The 25,789-nt window shown below is 38.6% G+C and overlaps 1 long non-coding RNA gene across 1 annotated transcript in view; it reads left to right on the top strand.

The window, feature by feature from the left end:
- Nucleotides 1-19,083, top strand: part of LOC308064292 — a 209,549-nt gene extending 190,466 nt beyond the window's left edge. Inside the window, exon 2 of the long non-coding RNA XR_013928329.1 lies at nucleotides 17,936-19,083. This is a non-coding gene — a long non-coding RNA (uncharacterized lncRNA). The remainder of the gene's footprint in view (nucleotides 1-17,935) is intronic.
- The last annotated feature ends 6,706 nt before the right edge of the window (nucleotides 19,084-25,789 follow it).

Genomic DNA, 25,789 nt, shown 5'->3' with positions numbered 1-25,789 from the left:
GGGAGTGCCCATTTTGTATGGGCAAACACTGCCTCTTGACCCTGCTGCTCTTGGTAAGCTGCATTGCTTAGAGACCTGTAAAGGTGAGATCACATGCACAAAGGGACCTCTGTACAATGGTGTAGAGCTTTATGGTGGCTTTACCTCAGGTCTGCAGAAATTATGCCTCTGCTGGCATGGTGATGTGATGGGATTATATCATTTCTGATTCTCAAAACTTACTCAACTTGTCTGTATACTGTGCTACTTGGCTGTAAATGCATCCCAGCTGACAGATGACTGTGCAGGGATTTCAACATTTGATTAAAAAAAACAACGTACAAGTGTGGTATGAGAACTTACTCACATTTAGGATGCCTACAAACAATAACTTTAAGCTGGATCAGAATTGACATCTGATGGTCCTGACCCACATACGTGAGACTAAGAATGATCTTAATTCATCTTGGGCTTTTGGGCCTGATTAAAGATTTTGTCAAATTGCTGTATAGTTTTATATTAATCATGCAATATCTGAAAAATCATGTATTCTGATTGGTTGAGGTCATTATTAACTAGCCAAAGTCCTGGGAATCACTTGATATGCACAAAGATTTTCATCATCCGATACTCACTTTACAAATTCAATCTCTCATTCTCAAATAAATACCTCTTTTCTGATTTGCCGCTACTGTCAGGATTCTTCATCTCTATGTCATTACCAGTCATGGGAACCTGTTTGTCTTCTGACCCTGCTTCTCATCCCAAATCCAAATATTTTATCTGCCTCAGGCAGATATAAGCACATCTTAACAACTGTGAATCCCCATGGGAAGTGCAGATCAAAGGATGATAAATCCTATAAAATGTAATGCAATTGATTATTGGTTGCCAGTGGAGAGGGGGTAAATGCACCCTTTTTTGACAAAGAGACTTTAAGAGTAGTTTATGCCTGCAGTTATACCTGGTGAGAATTTTTGCTTAGCTTTCTTACTCTTTCCTCCTGGTTGCTCATCATCTCCCTTTTACCAAAGGCTGTTTATTTCTCATCTCCCTCTGTTAGGCTATTTAAGTTCTCTTTAATATCTTTCAGTCAAAATATCTGAAAGCAGAAAAAACCTGTCCTACTTAAGCTGTTATCCCAGTTTGTCTCATTTTTATGGAGACAGGCTGGAGAGCTACCTTGTGGACAGCGTATGCCACAGCTCTAATGAAAAACAACAGGGAGCAGCAACGTGTGCAACCCACTTTTCAGGTTTTGCATCTGAAGATGGAAGGGGACAGGAGTACAAGCCCTGAGAAGCCTGGAAGTGTGATATTGGGAGGGAGATACACAAACACAGAGCAGACAACACCGTAAGCATATATGTTCAGAGAGCAGGAGCTAATCAGACCAGAATATAGACACGGAAAGAGCTGCTATCAGTGTCTGGGTACTATTCAGTAATGCTTGCCAGTAATGACAGATGTCTCATCTTAGCTTTGTAAAGTTCAGAGCCAGGTCTAATAAAAAGCTCTGCAGTCCATTCATGTTATTTTTTTTTCTTTTTCCCCCAAGAGAATTGAAGAAATTCCATAGGACCGGGTGAAAAGCAGTGTTAAAGCAGTGTTAGCTCAGTACTATAAGGGCAAACAGGCTGACCTAAGTAGTTGTACTGTGGTTAGTTTGAAACTAGTACTAGGCAAAAACCAGAATGGTTAGCATAAGAAACAAACAGCTCATAATTAAAGAAAAAGATATTCTTAATGACAAACAGTCAGTGTAGTTTGCTGTGAAAAAAACAGTAGTGTGCAACAAAACTACCAGCACTTTAAGTGTATGGCATTGTCTATGGTCACCTGTAATAGAAACCAATTCTAAACCAAACCAATTCTAAAACCAGTAACAAATCTGGTACCAACATGGTGCTGGAAGACAGAGCTGTAACCCATGTATTTCAGGTGATCATAGTGTTGTGGCAAATTATAGGACTACTGAATATTATTTTGTGGAGATTTCCTGCAGGAGAAAACACTTTCTTCAGTGTGAATGATACTAGCTCCCAAACCATTACTGTTTTTCAGCACAAGAAGTTGCAGCTACCTTTGGTTTAAAGTCAGGTTTAAAGTCAGGTGCTCAAGGAAGTTCATCCACAGTAACAAATAGAGTTATCAGGCTCCTAATGATCTATTCTCCCATTGATACTCCTGGGACTTTGCATAAAGCTCTCATTAATGCTAATGGAAATGTGGAAAGTACATGCTGAAATCAACAACTCCCCCTATTGTTACAATAGGTGAATAGTCCCCTTAGGCAAAAAACATACTGAGTTTAATTTTTCCTTGAATGCTTCCTCCTTCTTATGAAACAAATGTTAAAGAGTGTGGTCTTTCAAGTTTGTTTGGTTTTTTAAGTGGATGCCAAGGGAGAGAGTCAGTGCTGAGGATTTATCGAAAACAACATTCTTGTTATGACCCAGTTCTGACCTGGTCCAGCCAAATCATCAATCACGGTGACAGTGGGCCATATTTATCCCTGGTGCAGCTGCACTGTAATTGACAGAATTACATTTTAAGAGATTTGCCCTATAGCTGTTTAGTAAGAAGTCTGGGGTGACGATTAGTCAAAGGTTTGCCTTTCTCTGCAGCTTGGATTAATGCATACATTATGCAAAGGTATATGTATGTTTCAGTTTGCTACAGATGTAGCAGTTAAGAATTCATGGATGTTTGCACTTTGCTGTTCCAAATTTTATTATAATAGAATGTGAAGATAACAGGGCCACAATCTAGTTATACCGTTGAAAGGTTGACAGCATAATTTGATTGTATTCTGCTTATTTACCACTATATTCTAGTAGACTTTGTGGCTTTTAATAAATGCTAGGCATGGGACAGATAAAATAGGTAACAGTGATGATGTTCTACAGTAAGAAATATTGTTCCTAGATCTTCCATGACTGCATTTGCCAAAAACACATAGAGAAAGTGATAACTTATTTACATGGTTCTAGTAAAAGAAGAAAGATACTGGTTAGTGTTTAAGTTGTCTACTAACTTTTTGTCTCCTTCTAGATTTAGATACCAGTTAGTCAGTTGGAGTGATCACAAGCAAACATGTTAAATTCTATGAATGGAAGTCTTTCAAACTCTTTGTTAGCATTAACAGATCTGTTAAAGCTAGATGGAGCTACCCAATGTTAAATAAGCAGTGTGTTTCAACTTATTTCCTAAACAAGTAATTGCCATTAAATGACAGTAACAATCAGCTGCTTACTGGATGAAATTGTTCCTAACCTGAATTAAAGGAAGTTCTAACATTGACTCCACTGGGGCTATGATTTCACATTTATTACATTAATTAAATGTAATGTGCCTCAGTAACAGAGCTCAAAATATTGATCAGTTAATGAAAGAGCAAAGATCAATGCTTAATGCAGGTGTCATCTGAAACAGAAAGTAAGGATAGAATAAGTCCTGGTTTATATCAGTGACTTATGTTACACATTTTGCAGCTGTGCTGTATCTGTATATAAATGCAGTAAGCAGCACTTTCTAGAACTGAAAATAGTTATGAATTTGTTATTTATTAAATTGGCCATATATGTGAGGAAATAATTTGCTACCAGTAATGCTATAGTCCAGCTAAATAATTAGTTGTCTTACTCACCAGTAGGTAGTCACGTATCTCATGTGCCACTAAAATTCTACCACAAATTGATCAAAATATATTGGGTTCACAGTTAATCCAAACACACAGCTTAGGCACAAAAGTGTAAAGTTCTTGGATCTCTTTAGAGGGAGAGATATAGAGCAAGATTGGACTGAACAATTTGTTTTGCAATTTTACTGGAAAACTTTCTGAGATGTAAAGTTAATGTGATGTGCAGCAACATGAGGGCTTTGTACTGAAATTCCATGTGGGGTTGTGTTATCACTCAGTGCATCCTAGGGATTTACACAGAAATCTGTTAATGGAATACAGTTAACTTAAAACTATGCCATCAGTAAGTGTCACTCTCACTATTGGGAGACATTAGCTATCACAGCAGTCGCTGGGAAAAATACAGGATACAGTACATGTAGTTCACAAACTGTTGTGAATTACATGGCAGCTCTTTCTGATTTTCTCTTGCCTACACAATCTTCAGATTTTTAATAGCACTTTTCACTGTTACCCTAGCACAAAAGACAGGTCAATTAAAAGAAGAAATCAACATAAACTTTCTACTGTGTAAAATAAAATAAATGTTGGAGGTCTTGGAAACTACTAACTACATCTACAGCTTAGAGTCTGTGTCAGTGTTTCTCATTCAGTGGGTTACAATCCCAAAGTCATCAGGAAAGTCACCAGAGGTCTACAAGGGAGTGAAAATCTTATGACAACTTAAAGTAAAGGTTATCTCACTCTCCTGTTCTTCACAAATCCTTATCTTTTAAGGATTAGTAATTTTTCTAAATCTCTTGAAACACACATTGTGGCAATTACTTTTGTCACTGTTAGATTTATAGCATATAGATGGGGTTCATAATTATTTTCTAACATCTATTAAATAGTCTATGTAAATGCTTGTAAGTCATAGCTTCATTAAAATGAATTGATGCTCGTGATACTAACTAGCATTTATTAGCAAATGTATGTTAAAATTCTTCTGAGGACAATGTGAATTTTAACACATCAGCTGAGAGGACTTATTGCAACTAGCATTGACCAGATAGTTCATGGTAAAAGTACAGCAGGGCTTCAGAACATTAATTGTATGTGCTAGCAATAGGAGTTGAAAATAACCTTTTTATCTAATGAAGATTGAATCAAAGGCTGATTTTTGTGGGATGCAAAAGTTCACAAAATTCACAAAGAAACTCAGCAAAACCTTACTATGTTTTCTTTCAGAGCTAATTAAACTAAAAACACCGGTCTATTATGCCCATATTTAGAATTTACACCTGCATTTATCCTAGCATTCAACACAGCTGTACCCTTGCGTGTTAACAGCATTTGTATTTTCTTTGTTAGAAAGTTTGTGCTGATAAGAGCTTTATTGAGCTGAAGCAATGCTAGCTAAGCAAATGAGCCCTGAGCTGTTTCTCATTATTGTCCCTTTGAGAAGTTACTCCTCCTTCAGTCTCCTCCAGCTGCTCCTTAAATGTTGTCTCACTGGTTGCTTCACCCTCTCATTTACAAGTCTTATAAGAAGCAGCTGAAGGAATTGGGGATGTTTAGTTTGTGTAGAAGACTCAGGGAGGACCTTATTGTCTTCTACACCTACCTGAAAGGAGGTTGTAGCAAGGTGAAGGTAGCTCTCTTCTCCCACGTTACAAGTGGCAGGATAAAGGGAAATGGTCTCAAGTTATGTCAGGACAAGCTTACATTAGATATTAAGAAAAATTTCTTCACTGAAAGGGTGGTCAAGCATTGGAACATGCTGCCCAGGGAGGTGGTGGAAACACCATTCCCGGAGGTGTTTAAAAAACACGTGGATGTGGTGCTTAGTGACATGGTTTAGTGATGGACTTGGTAGTTCTGGTTGGACTTGATGGTCTCAAAGGTCTTTTCCAACCTAAATGATTCTGTGATTGATTGTATGATTTTACCAGCCAAAGGAGGTGCCCTACTTCAACAAGTTTAATAGCAAATCTTTGCTCACCTGGGTTGTGGGCTTATGTTTGATAATTTCTGTGATAGCCAATAGAAAATCTCTACTTTACAGATAATGACAAAGAATAAAGACAGTTTTTCCAGAAAATAATGTGATTTCTTCCATCATACAGATGCATACATGTATATTTAGGGTATCTGTTTTGCAATGTCTACCTGTGTATTTAAGTTATACTCCAACCCTCCTTAAGAAGAAGAAAAGATTGAAAACAAACTCATAGAATGAAGAAGCACAGAACATGTACCTCACCTAAGAAATAATCTTGCTGCAGAAGAGACCACAGGCAGCCGGAGAAGCCTGCAGTAACATGAAGCTGTAATTTGATTGTTATTTAGGTCAAAAATTATTAGAAGAAACCAGAACATTCTACACTTTTCTCTGTGTCACTATATTTTTCTCTGCTGGTATAACAGTTTGTACTGTAATCTGGTTTGGGGAATTGATGTAGCTGTATAATAACCACCAAAGGACAAAATAAAGATTTTTTTTTTCTTGACTTGGTGAATTCTAGTTCATGACTGAGTTATACTTTTTTTTTTGCTATCCCAGTGGAAGACATGGCACCATGCAGAAAGAACTAGCAAGGTTGTCTTCAGTGCAGCTCAGTCTATGCCTGGGACTTGATATGGGGAGATAACTGATGTGGCAAGATGCCTTACAACTATAGGACTTTGCAGGTAGGTGAGGAGGTGGGGAGGGTTCTGGGTCTGGCTTTTCTCTGTCCTCTTCCCCAGCTAAGCAGGGTAGTGAAGCAGTGACCCACTCCACTAAAAAGATGCAGGGTGAAGTGAGAAAAGAGAAAGGAAGAACAAACTCTTTCACTGCCCTGGGCAGACTTTATAAGGCTCTGATGGAATGTATTTTCCCTATTTACAAGTAACCAGAGTCTGTGTTCTGCCGTTACCCATCTCTTTCTGTTTATGAAAGTATACATGATGAGACAATAGAGGACCCTGATAAAGCACCAGACAAATTCTAACAGCTAATAAGAGGAGCATAGCCTCTAGATTCCTCATGGGGAGAGAGGAATAACCAGAATTTTTGCTGTCCTGTGGGATGCAATTATGCTGTCTAGAACCAAAAAGTGACCCATCTCACCTCCCCTGTTTATTGAGAGCAACCTCATATCTTGTTTCATTGCAGACTCCCTCACTGAGATGGATATCTTGAGGCCGAATTCAATAGGCAGTCCCCTACTGTACCCACCAAGAACTAGTATTTCCAAAAGAATGCATGCCAGTAGATTATCATGTCTGTTTCAGTAAGAATCAACATTTCTTTTCTGATTCACTTAAAATCAAATACACCACAGTCCAAAAGATATATGCCTTAATTCCCACGCAATTTATGGCACCATGGTTCTAATATGTGATTCTGACACCCAGAAGAATTTGGGTTAAATTTTTTAGACGCTTCTGTGATGTCGGATGTTTAACTTCTTTGAATCCCGAAAGAAGAAACTTCAGGATTAATACCTGGCTATGTCTTCTCAGGGAATAAAAGTAGGAACAATAAGCTGCCAACTGAAATATGTAAAATAGAATCAGTATTGCAAGTGTCAGAGCTATGGCGTTTTCAAGGAGGCACTCAAAAAAAAAAAAAAAAAAAAAAAAAAGTGGGGAAAAAGCTTTGAAATCTTTATGGGACTTTCTCCAGTGGTGATTTAAAGGATGCCATTCCAGCAAAGGGAAAACACACCAGTTTCCATGTTGTTTGTAATCTGTTTGCAATGAAATGTGCAACTTGCAGAAACCGCAGGAAAAGACACCAGTGAAGTACACAGAAATTTTAATGTTGATTTTTTATGGGTTTCAGACCAGAGTAGTACAGCATGGATTTATCACACTGCTCATCTTTGTCAGATTAACAATATCTCCTAGACACCATGCCCCGGATTCACACCATTGTCCCTGCTGTTATAAAGATCTCTAGGCTATCTGTGCATATTTCTTTACTGGTGAGACACAGGATTCTCTAGAGAACAATTCAGAGCACCTAGCATCAGCTTTGCCCTCTTAACAGAATTTATCATTGCGGTATGCTACAATAAAGTAATAACATCAGGTAAACTAGCTCAGACTGCTAAGATAATAACTTAGGCATCTCATTTAACTACCTAAGAGCAGATGAAGCAATCCTGGCTGATGGCATTGCAAATGGTCAAAATGATATGAAAACCAGTAATAACAATGAATTAGTATTATTGGACATTATGGAAAACTGGCATATTTTATAATTGAAATTATAAAATATGGGTCATTTTCTATCAAGTCACTAAGAAACTTAGTGAAGCAATGAAAGACAAAATAATACCGTATGGGATCAAACTATTTTGTTATGATGTTGGTTCATTTGGACAGCCCATGATGAATAGTCTTAGGATCCCATTAAACTGAGTGAATAAGCAGAGACTGTTATATATGATAAGACGGCTGGAAGATGGAAAAGCCTGTATCTATTCCAAAGCAGACAGACAAGCATCAAGAAAATCTTGGGGTTTACAGGAAAGAAAGAAGATCCTTACTGATTTGAATCCACATCAAATTATAGCAGAACTGAACAAGAATAGTACATATTCACCCCCAAAAAGATTATACCATTATACATGGAGAGGGGTGTGTGCTGTTTCTGGAATGCAGCCTCATTGGGATCGCAGAGATGTGGTGGGATAGCTCGCACAATTGGAGCATTGCCATGGATGTATACAGTCCAGGAAGGTGAAGAGGGGTAATGGCCCTTTAAATGAGAGAGGAGTGGGAATGCATGGAGCTGTACCTTGGGATGGGCGATGAGGCAGCTGAAAATTTATGCATTAGGATTAGACAGCAAACCAACATTGAAAGCATCATGATGGATGTCTGTTCCAGAATGCCTGATCAGGAAGAAAAAATAGAGAGACCTTCTTCAGAAAATGGGAAGAAGCCTCATATTAACAGACCCTGGTCCTCCAGACTTTAACCTCTCCACTATCTGCTAGAGGGACAGCACAGTAGGGGCACACATGATCCAGAAGGTTTTTGAAGTTCATTGATGATAACTTTTTCACCTAGGAAATCAATGAGCCAATGAGAGCAGGTACTGTGCTTGACCTGATACTCAGTAGCAAAGAAAAACTGGCCAGGGATGTGAAGGTGAGGGGCAACCTTGGCTGCAGTGACCATGAGATAATGGAGTTAAGGATCCTGAGAGGAGGGAACAATGCAAAATCAAGATCGCAACCCTTGTCTTTAGGAGAGCAGGCTTTGGTCTGCTGAGGCATCTTTCTGCAAGGTATATTGGCAGCAAAGTGAAGACTAGGGAAAATGTGCTCCTGCTGCTGAATGGGAGAGGGAGTCTGGCAACTTATGATATAGAGAAGGCCCAGGTACTCAATGACTTCTTTGCCTCAGTCTTTGCTGTTAAGATTTGCCTTTGGGAATCTATGGCTCCTGAAGAGCCTGAAAGTGTTTAAAACACTGGATCATCTTTCATACAAAGAGAGGCTGAGAGAGCTGGAGAAGAGAAGGCTCAGGGGGATCTTGTTCATGTGTATAAATGTCTTATGGGAGGCGGTAAAGAAGATAGACTGTATAGGAGGCAGTGGGCACAAATCAAAATACAGGAAACTATTTAAAATGAGTTTATTTAAAACTATTTAAACTTTTTTATTGTAAGGAGGGTCAGACACTGGAAAAGGCTGCCCAGAGACATTGTGGAGTGTCCATGCTTGGAGACATTCAAAGTCAAATTGGATAATACCCTGAGATGTGGCTGACCCTGCTTTGAACTGGAGATTTGGACTAGATGATCTCCAGAGTCACCTTCCAGCCCCAATTGTTCTGTGTGACTCTGTGATATAGAGTACATTTTGTTAAAATGGAAGGAGTGGTAGCCGAAGTTAATTAAGCTGTGGAACATACACAAACTCAAGAAATCACAGAATTAGAGCCACTAATATTTCCTCTGTCATTTATAAGTGACTGAAGTCTGTTTCATGCCATTGCCCGTCTCTTTCTATTTATATGTCTGCACTGAATGATATGAGTAGAAGGCTTGAGGCAAGATTTTTAGAGAAAAGAGAAAAACTAAGTCAATTGAAAGCAATTTCTGAAGGGAATAACATAAAAAACAAGGAGGAGAAATATTTGAAAAAGAGGAAAGGGATTGAAGGATATTGAAGATATTATGTTTATATGGCATTCTGGCACTTCTGAATGTCCTAAAAAAAGAAATACACGAACACTAAGTTAGTGGATAAAGCAAAAATTTTGAGGAGAGGCACAAAGGAAATCCAGTAGAGCATCAAGAGCATTTGAAGTGGTAAGAGGCACTTTCCTTGTGGAAAATGTCTGAAAATCCTTAAGAGAGCTGATGAAGATTCATTTAAATAGCCCAGCAGCTCATTTAAGCAGTCAGCCAAAGCCTCAGTACAGCTTTAGTTCAGGCTGTTTATATTAACTGGTGGCACAGAAGATAAAAGCAAAATTGTATCATGTGTCCTGATAATGCACTTTGTCAGAAATTTGGTCATAACTGCTCAAACTATGCACTGAAGTAGGCTCCACAAAATGCTTTTTTATTTACTACTTGCAGGAGGTTACAGAACAGATAAACCCCCCCCAGACCAAGTATTTAAAAATGATGAGATGAACGTTCTTTGGGAATATACTTTTACTCTCAAACACCAAAGCAAACCAGAAAACTAGAACTTCTGTTGATTCTGCAAACTGCTGAAGCCAACTGTACCAGACAGTGATTCCTCATGGAACATCTTTTAGCAACAGAGGAAGGAAAAGTATTCCCATTATTGATATTTGAGGTAATATATAGGACTAAGATAAAAGCATTCTGCATTCTGTTCAAGACTTTGCAGGGATATCAGAATGACTGGAGGTTTCCATGAAGAATTCAAATTCTCTGCTGCTGTTTTGAAGATAGTTTCCATGTTTCAGAGATACTTTGAAATCTTATAATCTGATTAATCCCACTTCCTGGACATTGGCACTAGTTTATAAACTGTGAAAATCTGTGTTTGAGGGAGGAGTCACCATAACTGAAGTGTGTGTAACTAGGAAAACTGACACATCAACTAGTTCCTAGAATCTTTCCTTAGGGAAATTTACACCAGCATCCAGACTCAAAACTGATCTTTTTTTCTGGTGAATGTCCTAGTCTCCAAAATGCTGGGATTACATTTGTCGTGGCCTTCATGCTTGTTGGTTATTAGATGACATACATAATAATGCAAATCACAGTTTGAGATTTAAAAGTAGGCATTGGTCTTAATGGCCTAAATATGCCTTATGCCTCATGTTTACTATCTCTAAACAAATAATACAGGATCTAGATACTAAGGTGTAATATTGTCATTGCCATTATACAAAATAATGAAATTAAGCATAGTGTTATATTTACAATTATTTATGAAGTAAAAAATGTACTATAATAATACCATTATATTTACAGAAATAATTATGTTATAGAAAATACTTGTATGGTTGACATTCACTTTCTGAAGTATAACTTGTTTTACTTTCCACATTACATTGAACTTGTTCCACACATTTGAAGATAAGACATGAGTGAGGGATCTGTCAAAAAGAGAAGGTTGTGTTTGACTCTCGTAACTCAGCCACACACCCAAGGATTGATAGTTACCTAAGAGACAATTATCCTGCACAAGGTTTGGAAGCTTCAGTTTTCTTTCTTTCTAAGCTGAGCCATGACAGGCAATAAAACTTACTTTATCTGGTTTCTTGATGCAAGTGATGAACCATTGAAGAAACTTCTCATGCTTGGCCAGCATTAGATGTGGACAATACTCAAGCAAACTGAGAAATATTTGATTCATCAAAAAAAATATTCAATCATTTTCTGTATTAAATGTTTAAAACATTAGTGTTAAATATAAAATAAATACTGCATTATGTCTGTTGTTCTTTGTGTGAAAAATGTGTGGCTGATTTTTCTGAATTGGGAGTAAGAAATAATGTAAGTTTTCTTCTGTTATGAAATAAAATTATAAAAAACAAACAAACAAAAAAATCCTGATGAGAAAAATGGAGGGGGGAGGAGAAGCTGCAGGCATGTTTTCTGTGAGAAAACACCAAGATGCCCCCATGTCCAATGGAGCCAGTGCCAGCCATCTTCAAGACAGACCTGCTGCTGGCCAAAGCCATCAGTGGCAGTGACTCTGGGATAACATATTTAAGAAGGGGGAAAAGCATCCTGCACAATGGCAACTTCATCTGGAGAGAGGAGGGAGTATATGTGAGAGCAACAGCTTTGCAGACACCAAGGCCAGTGAAGAAGAAGGGGGAGAAGGTGCTTCAGGTGCTGGAATAAAGATCCCCCTGCAGCCTGTGGTGAAGATGATGGTGAGGCAGGCTGTCCCTCTGCAGCCTGGGTGGGGGGTGGTGTTTGGTACCATTTCTACCCTTTGGTACCACGACAGAAAGCTTGCTTGTTGACAGTACTCTGTGCCTTGCTCCAAATTCAGTAATATAACAATGAATAGATTTCTATGTGACAGAACCTTTCAGGACTTCATGTTAATGCTGCTGTGGATTCAAAAGCCTAAAGGTCTCTTCAGACATGAGTTTTTCCACTGGCCTACAGGCAAGCTGTTGTAGCAGCTCCTAAAGCACATTTCTTCTCCCTGCAGCAAATTATCAGAATTGTTCCTGTGTTGTCTCAATAGCATTGTGGCCTCCAGGCACTAAAGCAGTTTTGTCAAGTTGTTGGCAGAGCACTAGAAAATGCTTCATAATGATTTTGCATTCAACATAAGCACAGATAATCAGCAAAAAATTAAAAATAAGGGTGAAACATTAATTCAATAGTACAGTTTTTGCAGTCTAACAGGATGCACAGACTTACATGGATTCTCTGGAAAATATTATGTGTATCTATAAACTTTACAGAAGGGGCTTTTCAAGTTGTGCCTCCTTTCTTGGACTGCTTTGGCTGAGATATAAAGTTCTCTTAAATGCTACAGAAGGCTTACTTCAGAAAAGGCAGGCCAAAAAGACACATACAGAACAGAATTTTAAATGGGAAGCATGTAAGATGTTGTAAAAGACAATTCTGCCATGACAGAAGGGAAACTTCTAATCATCAACCTGTCCTACCCTAAATAAGAGCATAAACCCAAACCCCATACTTTTCCTTGTCACATCAGTATACTAAAAGTGAAAACAATGGGAATTGCCGAGCACAGATCAGAAGTTAGGACCAGTAAATACATGCTACAGGAACCAAATGTATGAAATATGTCTGATCATTGAGGGTAAGGAATTATATCAGTATTCTTTTAAATGATTAAATATGTGTGATACCAGCTGATGACATATATTTGTCTGCTGAGGTATAAAAAACCCAGAGATGTTCAGCAAATGTTTCCATACACACACAAAAAAATCATATTTTATGGTACTAATGAAATGTTTAGTATTCTGTTGCTATGTAGGGAGGATTGTTACACAGCAATTGCTGTTTAAATGCCTTGGTTACCAAACATAGATAATTTTCTCCCGATATTCAAAAAAGAATTAATTGTGAAACTTGCTGGGTTGGTAATGTTGATTTCAGACACTCAGTACATTTCAGACAAACCTCTGCCATGTTCTACAGGACAGGGGAAAGCTTTGTCATGATAGCATTGATAAAAATAAGTGAAATGGAGATGGAATTCAGTCCACATAGACCTAAAACACAACCACATTATTCTTGCCAACTAACATCACATGATGGCAGTTACTTTGTTTTCCAAAGGAAATAGGATATTTTTTCCCCCCCATTAGAATTTCCTTGATTAAGGCAACTGTGTTAAGGTATCTTTACATGGCATGAACATAGTTTAAAGTGAAATTTTTGGGGTTTTCTTTCTTTTAAATACCATGATTGTGAACCAGAAGATCCCAAATGCAAGCAAGTATTAAATGGTTATGAACAGTTTTGCAAAAGTGCTTATAAATAGTATGTCATTGTCCAATGGAAAAAAATAATCTTTGTTTAATTGCACTTTGTCATTAATTCACTTCAGTGCTTCTATCTGGGATCACCCATCTGTTTTTCCCAGAAGGAACGGAGAAGAAGTCTTTCCCAGAGGTGATAAGAATGTTTTTTTTTCCTTTTCATGTGTTGCAGAATTGTATAGCTATCAGCAATATTATATCTACGGGAAGGATTTTTTTTCCCCAAAATCCTTTATAGTACTTTTAATTTTTTTTGTGAAAAACTCAAAATGCCTACTTTTCAGGTAGACATTTTTTGTGATTGATGTCTAATCATGATTATCATCAAATTATTTTTATAGTTACATTATATAGCCCTTTTCCACAAAGGTAGTGGGTGGCTAGAAGAATCGTTCTCAGCACTGTTCTTTGATCTTATTGGTGACAGATGTGGTGTCTCTTTTCAATAGTGGACACTGGTACAGTGATTTACAGCATGCTATCATCTCATTTTGGTATTGATCCAAATTTGCTTTAGTTATTTTGGTAAAAAAGCATGTTGTGCTTGTGTGGGGAGTCTGTCTTGTGGACTGTGCGTGAACTTTGCTAGATAGCATCAACTTTTTCTGTATTACAGCTGTTGGCTATATTGTTAACATGGGCCAATTTGTCATTTTAGCTTTACATTTGTGATGTTAATGGAAAGTTATTAACTGGACAGCAATATGGAACATTTTAAGACACAGGATTCATTGAAGCCCAAGGATGATCAGTAATCTGCAGCTGTTCTGCAGATATTTGGGACTGAAGGAGAAAAAAACCCAAACAAACAAAAGGTAAAAAGTGTCAAACTGCAGAACCAGGTGAAGAAAAAAAAGTAGGACTGGTATGCACCTGACTTAACTTCACTATCTATAAAGGAAACATGTATATCTTATCAAGTCTCCATAGGTTTACTTTAAAGTCGATGGAGACTTAGCAAAAGTCCATATGTAGGCACTTGGTTTAGGATTAAATTCATTCCCTTCCTCAAGTATACTGCCTAGAGATGTGCTAAATACAAAGGGAATCTCAGATACCTAGCCTACATTTCTACTTTGTCAGAAACTATATGTAATTGAATAAATTCTGCTTCAGCTTTACAGAGAGAGAAAGATCATCTGAAGAAATATTCTGGATGCCTTAGAGAATTCCATCCAAAGACAAGTTTACTGTGCTTGGGAGGCTGGAAAATTGGTATCTGCAGTTATGGTTCATAGTTTGCTAAAACTGCATAATTTGGGGACTAATGAAGAAGCCAGTAAAGGTTTTCAGGAATGCTTACAATGCCTGTAGCATGAATATACCATATAGCCCTGAAGAAAGCCGTAAGTGCAAAGCACGGCACAGGTAAAGCTCTGCAAAAGGATCTGGGATCTGAGTAGTCCATACAGGTGGTGACAGGAAAACAGAGAATTTTTCTGTGAAAGGTACTAGATGTGTCCAGTGAAAGTCTATGTTGCAGCATATAAAGTCAAAAGAAATGCAGCAGAACACTGTTCTCATTGGGACACAGATACAGCAGCCCAGTGAGCTGCCAGGCAAAGGGAAGCTGTTAGAAGGAAAAGTATTTCAGAAGCATATAAAAATTAAGAGGTTTAGTTAGAAACATAATGCTGACTACTCCTCTATATGTTCACTACCACTCATGAAAGTTGCAATCAAGGAACCACACGTAGTTGAGACCAACAGAGTAACTTACGTATTTGTCATCTAAAGAGTGAAACCCAGCTAGTTCTACACTGGTCATTTGCTGTATAAGCAGCCAACTATTTGTTTCCTGATTAATTTTTATATTCCAAGACGAAATAAACCTCCTGACTGGCATACTTCACTGTATGTAAATACCAGCCAATATGCAACACCTGAAAAAGCCAAAGCCAACATGGTTGCCTGTTGTCTATTCAACTGTCAAAGAGCAACAGGATGACTAAAGGCAATCTGCATCATTTATTAGTGAGACAATACCATTAAGGGAAACCACTTTCCTTTTCAGAGAGGAAATATATGTTAATTCATGCACATGAGAAGTCTTTTTTTTTGCAAGTACCCGTAGGTAGAGGTAAATAATGTGCATTCTCCTATCTACATATTTCTTACACATTAGATTTGCCAAACAATGTTCCTTTATAAAAAATCAGGTATTAAAAAGAAAGTGACTTGGTTTTACTATTTTTTTTTTCTCCAGTAAGCAATTAGCAAATAAGTTTATGTTTGCCTTGAAGTGATCCATGTACAGAAGACTGCCAAGATGGCTCTTTAATAGGCAGCTGGTTGGCTGTAGGTCTTTTGAATGGACTGTGCTCACTGAAAGATGACCAACCAACTTTATTATTCTTGCTAATTGAGTTGCTGCCTGCCTGAAAGAGCATTTCAGGTGGTAAAACTTGTTATTTCATTTAGCAAAGACGAAATGAATATAAATTAACAGAGAAAGTATCACCTTTCGTACACTGGCAACAGAAACCTGACTGCAATAAAATATATATTGGAAGACATTTTCAGTACTTACGAAAATAAATTTTCTATACTTGCAGATGGTAGTCTACTTCAATACTTTAAGCCTTTCAATATTACAGATACATTTAATGAAAATTTTATATTGCTTATTAACTAATGTCATCTAATATTTTTGATTAAAAATAAGAGTGATTGAAAATATATTCCACAAATACTAATTCCAGGGTTTTTATTAGACTTCACTTTTATAGCATTCATCCTCATTTTCTGCATTTATTCTTCAGAAAATTTTAAGTGATCTTATTTTACTGACATTAAGTGTACAAGGGGAGAGGATTCCAAGGTCACAGTTGTGAATATGTATTCTGGAAATATCTGTGCTGTCACCTGAAAAGCAAATAGCAATAAAATAGTTTGAATTATATCATCAGTCACTGCTAAAAAGTGCATCTCAAGCACCAGAGGTTAAGAAAATTTTGATTCTTATAGGATTTTAAAAATAAATAAATAATTTAAAAAAGTAGAATACAAAACTGATTGAAAGAAAGCACAATCTGTTCATTGAAATATTATATATGAGGAAAATAGGTAGCATCCTGTAATTTAAATGGTTATTTTTGTAAGGGTTTTTTGTTTTGTTTTTCTTAGTGCTAAGTAGTTGCAATAGTCATAATAATTTCCATTTTATAATAGGAAAAAAAGCCTCAGCTCCTTCATACTCTTGGTGATAGTGAAATTGGTTGACAATGTAATTTCTAAATATATTGCTTAATTTATTCATCAAAGCAGTAGATAAAAGCAAATATGTGAACGGCGAGCACAGTCTCCCAACACTCCCATCACCAATACATAACGCACTGAATCCCTGGCATGCCCTGAAAAAAAGCACAAACATCACTTGATCTGAATAAAACAAATTACTTCTTAGAAATTCTGCCTTGCACCATCCTTTCTTCATTGATTGAAATCATTTTCTGGTGGTCTTGTAGGTACACAAAAGCGGACAGCTAAAAGGATTTTTGCCTTAATTTCTGAAAGTGTTCAGAACAAAAATGATTAACAGGCTCGATCTGCGCAACAGATGTTTGTAGTCATTTCAGAGCAGAATACCAAGCAACACATGGCAACCACTTACATGGGAGATAATACGATAACACCACATTCTTGTACACTGTTTTTCATCTGGGCAGTTCACTTTCTGCAAAGGAGGCTTCTGCCTTAACAAAGCCAGAACTGCTCTGTGTACTGTCCCCGTCCCTCTACCACACACACCGAAAGGTGCGTCTCTTGGAAACTATTTCTTCAGGCTATGAAGAAGATTTTTTATGCAGGTTTCCAACACTGCAGAATGCAGGTGAACTGATACCTAAAAGTCCTGGAAATCTCCAGATTTGATATGGAGAAAGGGCAAATTTCCTGAGCTACAAGTTCAACTTCACTTGATTCACTGGGTCAAAATTATACCACTTTATACAGGAAGAGAGGTACTGGGTCATAAGTTAATTTCTGAAAATTAGAAATTTCTCATTGTTGTGGTTTTCCATAAATCCTCTTCTTTCTTTTTCTCTTTCTAACATTTAAATACTTAAAATCAGCATTCAAATTGTCTCAAACTCTCTTCATTTATTTAAGACTTGTGAGCCTTTTCAGATAATTTGGAACATTCCTGAATTACTGGAATGTTAGATTTCACTGTTGCTCATATGCACTAATCAAAGCAAGTGTGAATGTATTAAGTAGTAATTTCACATCCTACCTGTAGAGGGATTTTTAAAGGACCGAGGACATATGTTACCATTGTCCGGGTTGGACAACGCAGGCCCGTTAGTTGAAGCTGCAGAGTAACTTTAAATTGTCCTTGGAACAAGCAGTGTGAGAAAGAAGACAAGCTATGCACAAACAAGAAGCCAGGTGCAGAGCAAGTCCTGGGAACCATGAAATCAACACACTCTCATCGGGACACTCTGACCTGGCACCTGCAGTGTGCCCACCAGTCAGCGACACAGACCCCACATGGCCAGAGACTTTTATCCAATCACTTGTGTGTAAAGTCGTGTGAGCGGTCGGTTTAAGTTATAAATATGACCTGTTTGTTTAATAAAGTGAGCACGGCATGTAGCCGTATTGGTGTGGTTGTTGTGACTTGGCCGACTCTCCACGGGGGACCCTCTTCACCTACCCAAAACTGTTTACCCTAGTATTAGTTATAGAATGTATGTGTTTGGAGAAATTTTCTTCCAAAAATATAATTTCAGGGTAAGTATAAAGTGAGGGATAAAGAAAGGACATGTTTCTTTATACTGTTAATATAGGTTAAGTGATGATTGAGATTTCTTTCCCCTTAAAAATGGTGCACTCTCAGGCTTACTAAATACCATCTTCAACTGTACTCTTAGTGAAGTGATTGAAAAAAATAGTCATGAGAAACTTTTAAGCTGTGTATTTGTTTTCTGTGTGACAGGATAAAAAATAGAGGGCTGTAGTTTTTGTTGTTTGTTTTTTTTTTTTTAATTCAAAATAAATTGAGCTATGAAACTTCAAAAACATCAATCTTTTTCAAAAAAAACCTACCATAGTCAGAATATTTTCCCATCTGTACTTGAGGCCTCTCATTTTTCATTTTCTCATGAATATGATGCAATGAATAACCTCCAGCTTTTATCCAACTATCTTTCTACATCCTTTCCCCTTTTTCTTCTATCTATATAACAAACTTCTACAGAGTAAATATTTTCAGTTGCAGCACTTTATATATCTGTCGACTATTTTGTAACTTTTCTGATACTGAAGACATTTTTAAAACCTACATGACCAAGAGAAAAAAACTAACACAGAAAAGTGATAACTGATATTAAAACAGTTAGGTTAATAATAAAAATCTCACTGGGAAACTAAATAATCTGAAAAATAATTTTAAAATTAAATCCTTAATTAAAAATAAAACAGTATTAATATCATTTTCCTACTAAAATAATTTGACCGTTGAGTTGTTCGTTTTTCAGATACAAATTTTTTAGGACAAGTTATTTTTTTATAAAATTGTTAAAATCTTTAGCCAAGCACAATTCTCATCCAGATTTAGAAACTGGTCAATAATTTACTGAGGATAGGCAAAATAAAATAAAAAATGAGTACCCCACTTGTTAGTATTCTTTCTCTCAGTGAAACAGAAGGGATCCAACTTCATATGTGGTAGGTGTGCTGGTTTTGGCTGGGCTAGAGTTAATTTTCTTCATAGTAGCTGGTATGAGGCTGTGTTTTGGATCTGTGCTGAAGACAGTGTTGATGATTCAGGGATGTTTTCATTATTGCTGGGCAGCGCTGACACAGAGTCGGGGCCTTCTCTGCTCCTCACCCCACCCCACCAGCGAGCAGGCTGGGGGGGGCACAAGAAGCTGGGAAGGGATGCAGCCAGGACAGCCAACCCCAGCTGACCCAAGGGATAGTCCATACCACCCACCATAATGCTCAATATATAAAACCAAGGGAAGCAGAAGGAAGTGGGGATGTTCAGCATTATGGCATTTGTCTTCCCACATCACCGTTACACATGATGGAGCCCTGCTTTCCTGGGCATGGCTGAGCACCTGCCTGGCAGTGGGAAGTGGTGAATGAATTCCTTGTTTTGCTTTGTCTGCCTGGGAGGCTTTTGCTTTACCTTTTAAACTATCTTTATCTCAATCCACAAGTTTGGGTTTCTTTTTACTTTTACTCTTCCGATCCTCTCCTCTTCCTACAGGGGGTAAGGAGCGAGCAACAGCATGAGTCTTAATTGCCAGCTGGGGTTAAACCACTCCAGTCCTTTTTGGTGCACAATGTGGGGCTTGAAGGGTTCGAGATAACAATAGATTTGATTCGAATGTGCTGGTTTGAATTTGTAGCTGTTATTGCTGTTTAGCTATTAATCAGCAGACTCATGTGCTTGCCATGGGGCTTGCTTGCCTTACTGTATATCAGAGTCTAGTGCTCATTAGAAGCTGCTTTTTGCTTTTGCCGCTTGCTGTACCGCTGCACTGCTTATCATCGTACTCTGCTGTGCCTGGGAACATTCTGATAACAGCCACCGTGATGTGCCTGGCTGGCAGGTGGCCAGGGCATCTCTACTGTTTCTGGGATGCTGTACTGGACAGGCTGGAACTCCTGTGTGAACTCAAGTCAAAGGGACTGTGACCTGCAGATAACTCCATGCAATAGTAGGGCACCATGAAGTGTCTGTGGCCATAGATAAGCCCATGCCAGAGCAGGTACATCTCAAAGTGTCTGTGGCCATGGTTCTGTCTGTGCCACAGCAGACATACCTCTGAAGGGACTGAGACCCAAGGGTAAGTCCACACTGGGGAAGGCACTCCTCAAAGTATCTGTGTCTGTGGGTAAGGCCATGCTGGAAAAGGTATATCTCTGAAGACATTGTGGACCATTAAGAAGGCTATGGTGGAACAGGTACGTGTCAAAGTGATTATGGATGTGAATAAGTCTATGCCACAGCAGGTATACTCCCAAAGAGACTGTGGCTCATAGATGAGGCTCCACTTGGCGCAGATACAGCCCTAAGGGACTGCAGTCTATGGATGAGACCAAGCTGGAGCAGGGGCAAGGCAAGGAGTTCATTGCAATGTTAAAAGCAATGATCTGATCCAAAGGCAGCAGGGGTGGATGTTGTAACAGAATTACCTTTACATTGTTGTAATCCATGATTTGAGTTGCATGTTGTAGGAATTACTGTAGCAGGAAGCACCCACACCAGTGGAGGACAAGCCTTACAAGAAGCAGTGCAAGTGTGGCACTGACCCAACCTGAGCTGGCTTTGGTGCCCAGTAACTCCACACAACACACCACCTCTCCCGTCCTGAGTGACCACCGTAACAGAGGGAGCCCAAAGTCATGGACTAAATGAACTCAGTGGACATTTTGTTGACATTTCTGGACATTTTACAATCATTTTATGGACATTTTACCTGGGTAATCCACAACCCATAGGAGTATTGTATGAAAGGATGGGAAGGAGACTGGTGGTTAACGCGGATGTATTGGATAGTGTGATACCTAAGCATGATGTAAATGGCATGGAATAAGGGGTGGGGAAGGTGCTGGTTTTGGCTGGAATAGAGTTAATTTTTTCATAGTAGCTAGTATGGGGCTATGTTTTGCATTTGTGCTGAAAACAGTGTTGATGATTCAGGGAAGTTTTCATTATTGTGGAGCGGTGCTGACAGAGCCAAGGCCCTTTCTGCTCCTCACCCTACCCCACGAGTGAGCGTGCTGGGGGGCACAAGGAGCTGCGAGGGGACACAGCCGGGACAGCTGAACCCATATGACCAAAGGGATATCCCATATCACATGATGCCATGCTGAGTACATAAAGCAGAGGAAGAAGTAGGAAGAGGGAACATTCGAAGTTATGGCATTTGTCTTCCCAAAAAAACATCACACATGATGGAGCCCAGCTTTCCTGGCAATGGCTGAACACCAGCCTGCTGATGGGAAGTGGTGAATGAGTTCCTTGTTTTGCTTTGCTTACATGTATGGCTTTTGCTTTACCTATTAAACTGTCTTTATCTCAATACACATTTTTTTCACTTTTACTTTTCTGATTCTCTCCCCCATCCCACCTCAGGGCAGTGAGTCAGCACCTGTGTGGGGCTTGGCTGCTGCTGGGGTTAAACCATGACAGTGGGTTTGAGTGCACCCTCAGCAAGTTGCGGATGACATTAAACTGAGTGGTGCCATTGATTCACCTCAGGTAAGCAGTGACATCCAGAGGGACCTTGATGGGCTTGAGGAATGGGCCTATGTAAACCTCATGAAGTTCAATAATACTAAGTGTGAGGTCTTGCACCTGGGTCAGGGCAGTCCCCTGTATCAGCAGAAACTGGGGGATGAATGTAATGAGAGCAGCCCTGAGGAGAAGGACTTGGGGGTACTGGTGGATGAAAAATTCAATATGAGTCTGGGGTCTTAAGCAGTAGTCATACTACACCAGATATTATTCTGGATATATACCTATATATATATTTATATACAGAGATGAATTCCCAGTTACAACCTTTCATACTAATTTTTAGACATCTGATGCTCCTATATACTTCAAATAGGTACTAGGAAACCAACAAAAGGCTGAAATTTCATTATAAAGCTAGTATCTGTGACCCTGTGTGGAATTAGTTTTTGGAGACTTCCCTACAGCAGAGCTGGAAATTGATGTCTGGCTTTCAGTATTTTAATTTAAATTATCCTTCCTTTTCAAACAAAGTATTTCCAGCACTTGATAATTCCACCTGACAACATGCATAAGCAGAGTATCATTTAGTCTCAGTAAGATTCAGAGGTAGTCTAATAGGAGGGTAATACAGCACAGTCTTCCATTCACGTACGATAAATTGCAGATCACATGTAGTGTACAGGTTTGATAGAAAGCACTTATATTTCCTTCTCTATTTCCATGCTTAAGTATCTCTGTCTTTTCCTTGTCTTTCACTTGCACTCTCAATTCTAGCTGTAGAAGCTATTAGATTTGTAGTAGCAAGCACTGGTCTTTGCTGTTAAGGAGTATTAAAAATAGGCTAAGTGTGGAAAGTTTGCTATTTTGAAAACATGCCTGCAGTAATTATTTGTAAGATGCATGGTAATAGGAGTGAAAATGCGGTAAAGACATGCCCTGAGACACGTGTCCAAAGGACAAGTTTATCTAGGCCTGCGAGGATTATTCAAAAAAGAAAAGATAGTTATAAAAATTTGCTTTTTAAACATATGTGCTTGATAATAAAGGCTGTTAGGAAAAAAAACAACTGAGGAGGGCTGAAAATTAATGTTGGTGACTACCTCCAAAGAAAAATCATGTGGCTTAAAATATAATTATAGTATTGAAAACTCCTAGGTATGATTCCAAAAGGCAAATGGTTTAAAAAGGAATTGAATAAACCCTGTCACTGGTGAGGCATGGCCCACAATACCGCAGAAAAGTGAGCAGAGCAGGTCTGCTGATGGTGACTGCTGATGCTGATGCTGATGGGGTCAGCCACAGTCCAGGGATCACCACACTAATGGTTGAAAAGTAGGTCCAAGGTCAAACCAGGACCCCAAGTCAGCAGGGCAAGGTGAGGATCAGTGAGGTACCTGGGCAAGTGCAGCCTGAGAGGCACAGCTGGCCTGGTCTAGCACTATGGGCATCCTAAAACTGATGGGACAGTTGGAGTGGTTGACCTGCAGAGATGCCAATGAACCAACACTTATCTGAATCTGCGATTCTGGGAATTCCTATATCTGGAATGGATGAAATAGAAATGGAACTCAAAAAATGCAGTGGTCATAAACCTGTTTTAATAACAATGATATGTCTTAAATTCTGTACCTAATGTCTCCTCGGTTTGGCAGTCTTTGATAGCTATATACACAAACAGCACCCAGAATCATATGTATCAGTTCAAGTCTTTGAGACACTTCCACACTGTTGTAAATAAAAAGAAGAACAAGAGAAGTTTATTGTTAGAAGATTATTAACCTTTCTACATTGAAGCAGAAACTGAAGATTCTGCTGGAAAATGATGGCTACATCCGAACTGATAAACAAAAGGGGACAGCCACTGTTCTGTTGCTGAAACCAAGTGGCATACTTTGAGTTGTGTCCATACAAGTAAATCACTTTACCATAGCCAACAGAGACTCCTCAAACAGACTGCATGTAGGGAATTGTTCCTGGGTCACTTTGTGCTATGAACTGTGGCCAGACGTTATCCCCAGGGGAGCGTTGGCTTCAAATAGTCCAATACTATGCCAGGAACTAACGGAACAATTAAACTGTAAAAACAAGTGTGTGACAGGGCTTGATCTCAAATCCTTGCCCTGTTATTTCCTAATATAAACATGTAAGCAAGGCACACATTATTTAATGCTTAACTGAAAAATTATATTAAAGGTTTACACATAGTGGGATGTGCTTTGGTGACAGATATAGATTGTTGACTTGTGTTAGGGCCTGGAAAATTCTAGTGCAATGGAAAATACTCTCTAAATCACTGAATCCATTCCAGGTTTATAAAACATAAAGAGACACCATTACTAACCCAGGCCACAGCCACCAGATTTTAATGCATATGTCCTCTTAAAGGGTCCCTGGATAGGATTTTTTTTACCCTTATTTTTCAGAAAGGTGAATGAAGCACAGATCATTAAAGAAGTACAAAATGCAATACTCCTATTACTTCAATCTAAATGAAATGAGAAATAATCACTTAAATACCCTGGGGGTCAGGATCTAGGTCTTTTACCTGCAGTCACACAATACACTTGAGTTGGATTTTCTTTAGCTCTTTAAATAAACTGTCTTGATTAGAATAAAGGATCACCTTTCACAAAGTAGAGAGTATCAGGCAAAAGGCTGTTAGTATATTGGGCATAGTAACACTTAGGTACTCTTTAGATTTTCATTGTTTATATGATTTTTGTGAGCATAGTGTTACTAGTTTTTTAGGAACTAAGTGAGCAGTTTAAGTTACAATAAATGGGCGTTTCAAAAGCCAATTACATTTTGTATAATCACTCCAATCCATCTCAGTAAGATTATTTCATTATGTACTTTGGAAAATATCTAGCTGTTTTGTTACTGGTTTAGACTTCTAAGTTTGAAAGTACTGGCCCAAGGATGTAGCCCTGCATTTTCCAGAAGGAAAGGAAATTGCAGCTTATTCACAGGCCCAGCTACTTAATATCCCATGTAAGCACATTTTAATAGGTGCCTGAATTTATGGGAAGTGTTTATCCAGAAGCTATGGAAGCTGCTATTGATCTTCCTCCCATTTACTGTTAAAAACACAATTTGTTTGAACTCTTGTAGTCTTTCTGTTCTCGGATTTTTTGTTTCAATTTGTTTTTAATTATCTTCATATTTTTTAGCACAGCTTTGTTCTACCCATGCAGCCAGATGGGACTCCCCAATTAAATTGTATTGGTATTTTTCCACTCATGCAGACCAATCTATTTACCTTGGCAAAGTAAAATATGTTTTCTATTTAAAAATTCATTTTACTATACATGTGTATATATACTTATAATATATGTATACTATATATATACACACATATAGATTATATATACATAGCTATCTATAACATACTTATATTTAATGCACATACATATCACAGAACCATAGAATCATACAATGAGTTGGTTTGCAAGGGAACTTAAAGATCACCTGGTTCCAAACCCCCTACCATGGGCAGGGACACCTTCCACTAGACCAGGTTGCTCCAAGCCCTGTCCAGCCTGGCCTTGAACACTGCCAGGGATGGGGCATCCACAGCTGCTCTGGGCAACCTGTGCCAGTGCCTCACCACCCTCACAACAAAGAATTTCTTCCTTATATCTAACTCAAATCTACCCTCCTTCCATTTAAAGCCATTCCCCCTTGTCCTATCACCACCTGCCCTTGTAAAAAGTCCCCCTGCAGCTTTCTTGAAGGCCCCTTTTAGGTACTGGAAGGCTACTGTAAGGTGTCCCTGGAGCCTTCCCTTCTGCTGGCTGAACAACCCCAACTCTCAGTCTGTCCTCACAGGAGAGGTGCTCCAGCCCTCTGATCATGTTCATGGCCGTCCTTTGGACTCGTTCCAACAGTTCCGTGTCCTCCTTATGTTGGGGCTCCAGACTACGACTATACAGTGTTGTGGTTTAACCCCAGCAAGCAACTAAGCCCCATGCAGCTGCTCACTACCCCTTCCCCGGTGGGATGGGTGAGAGGATCGGAAG

The sequence above is a fragment of the Falco punctatus genome (genome assembly GCF_963210335.1).
Source record: "Falco punctatus genome assembly, chromosome: 5".
Taxonomy (NCBI): Eukaryota; Metazoa; Chordata; class Aves; order Falconiformes; family Falconidae; genus Falco; species Falco punctatus.
Note: the sequence above shows the minus strand (reverse complement) of the source record. Positions and strands in the feature narration are given on the sequence as shown.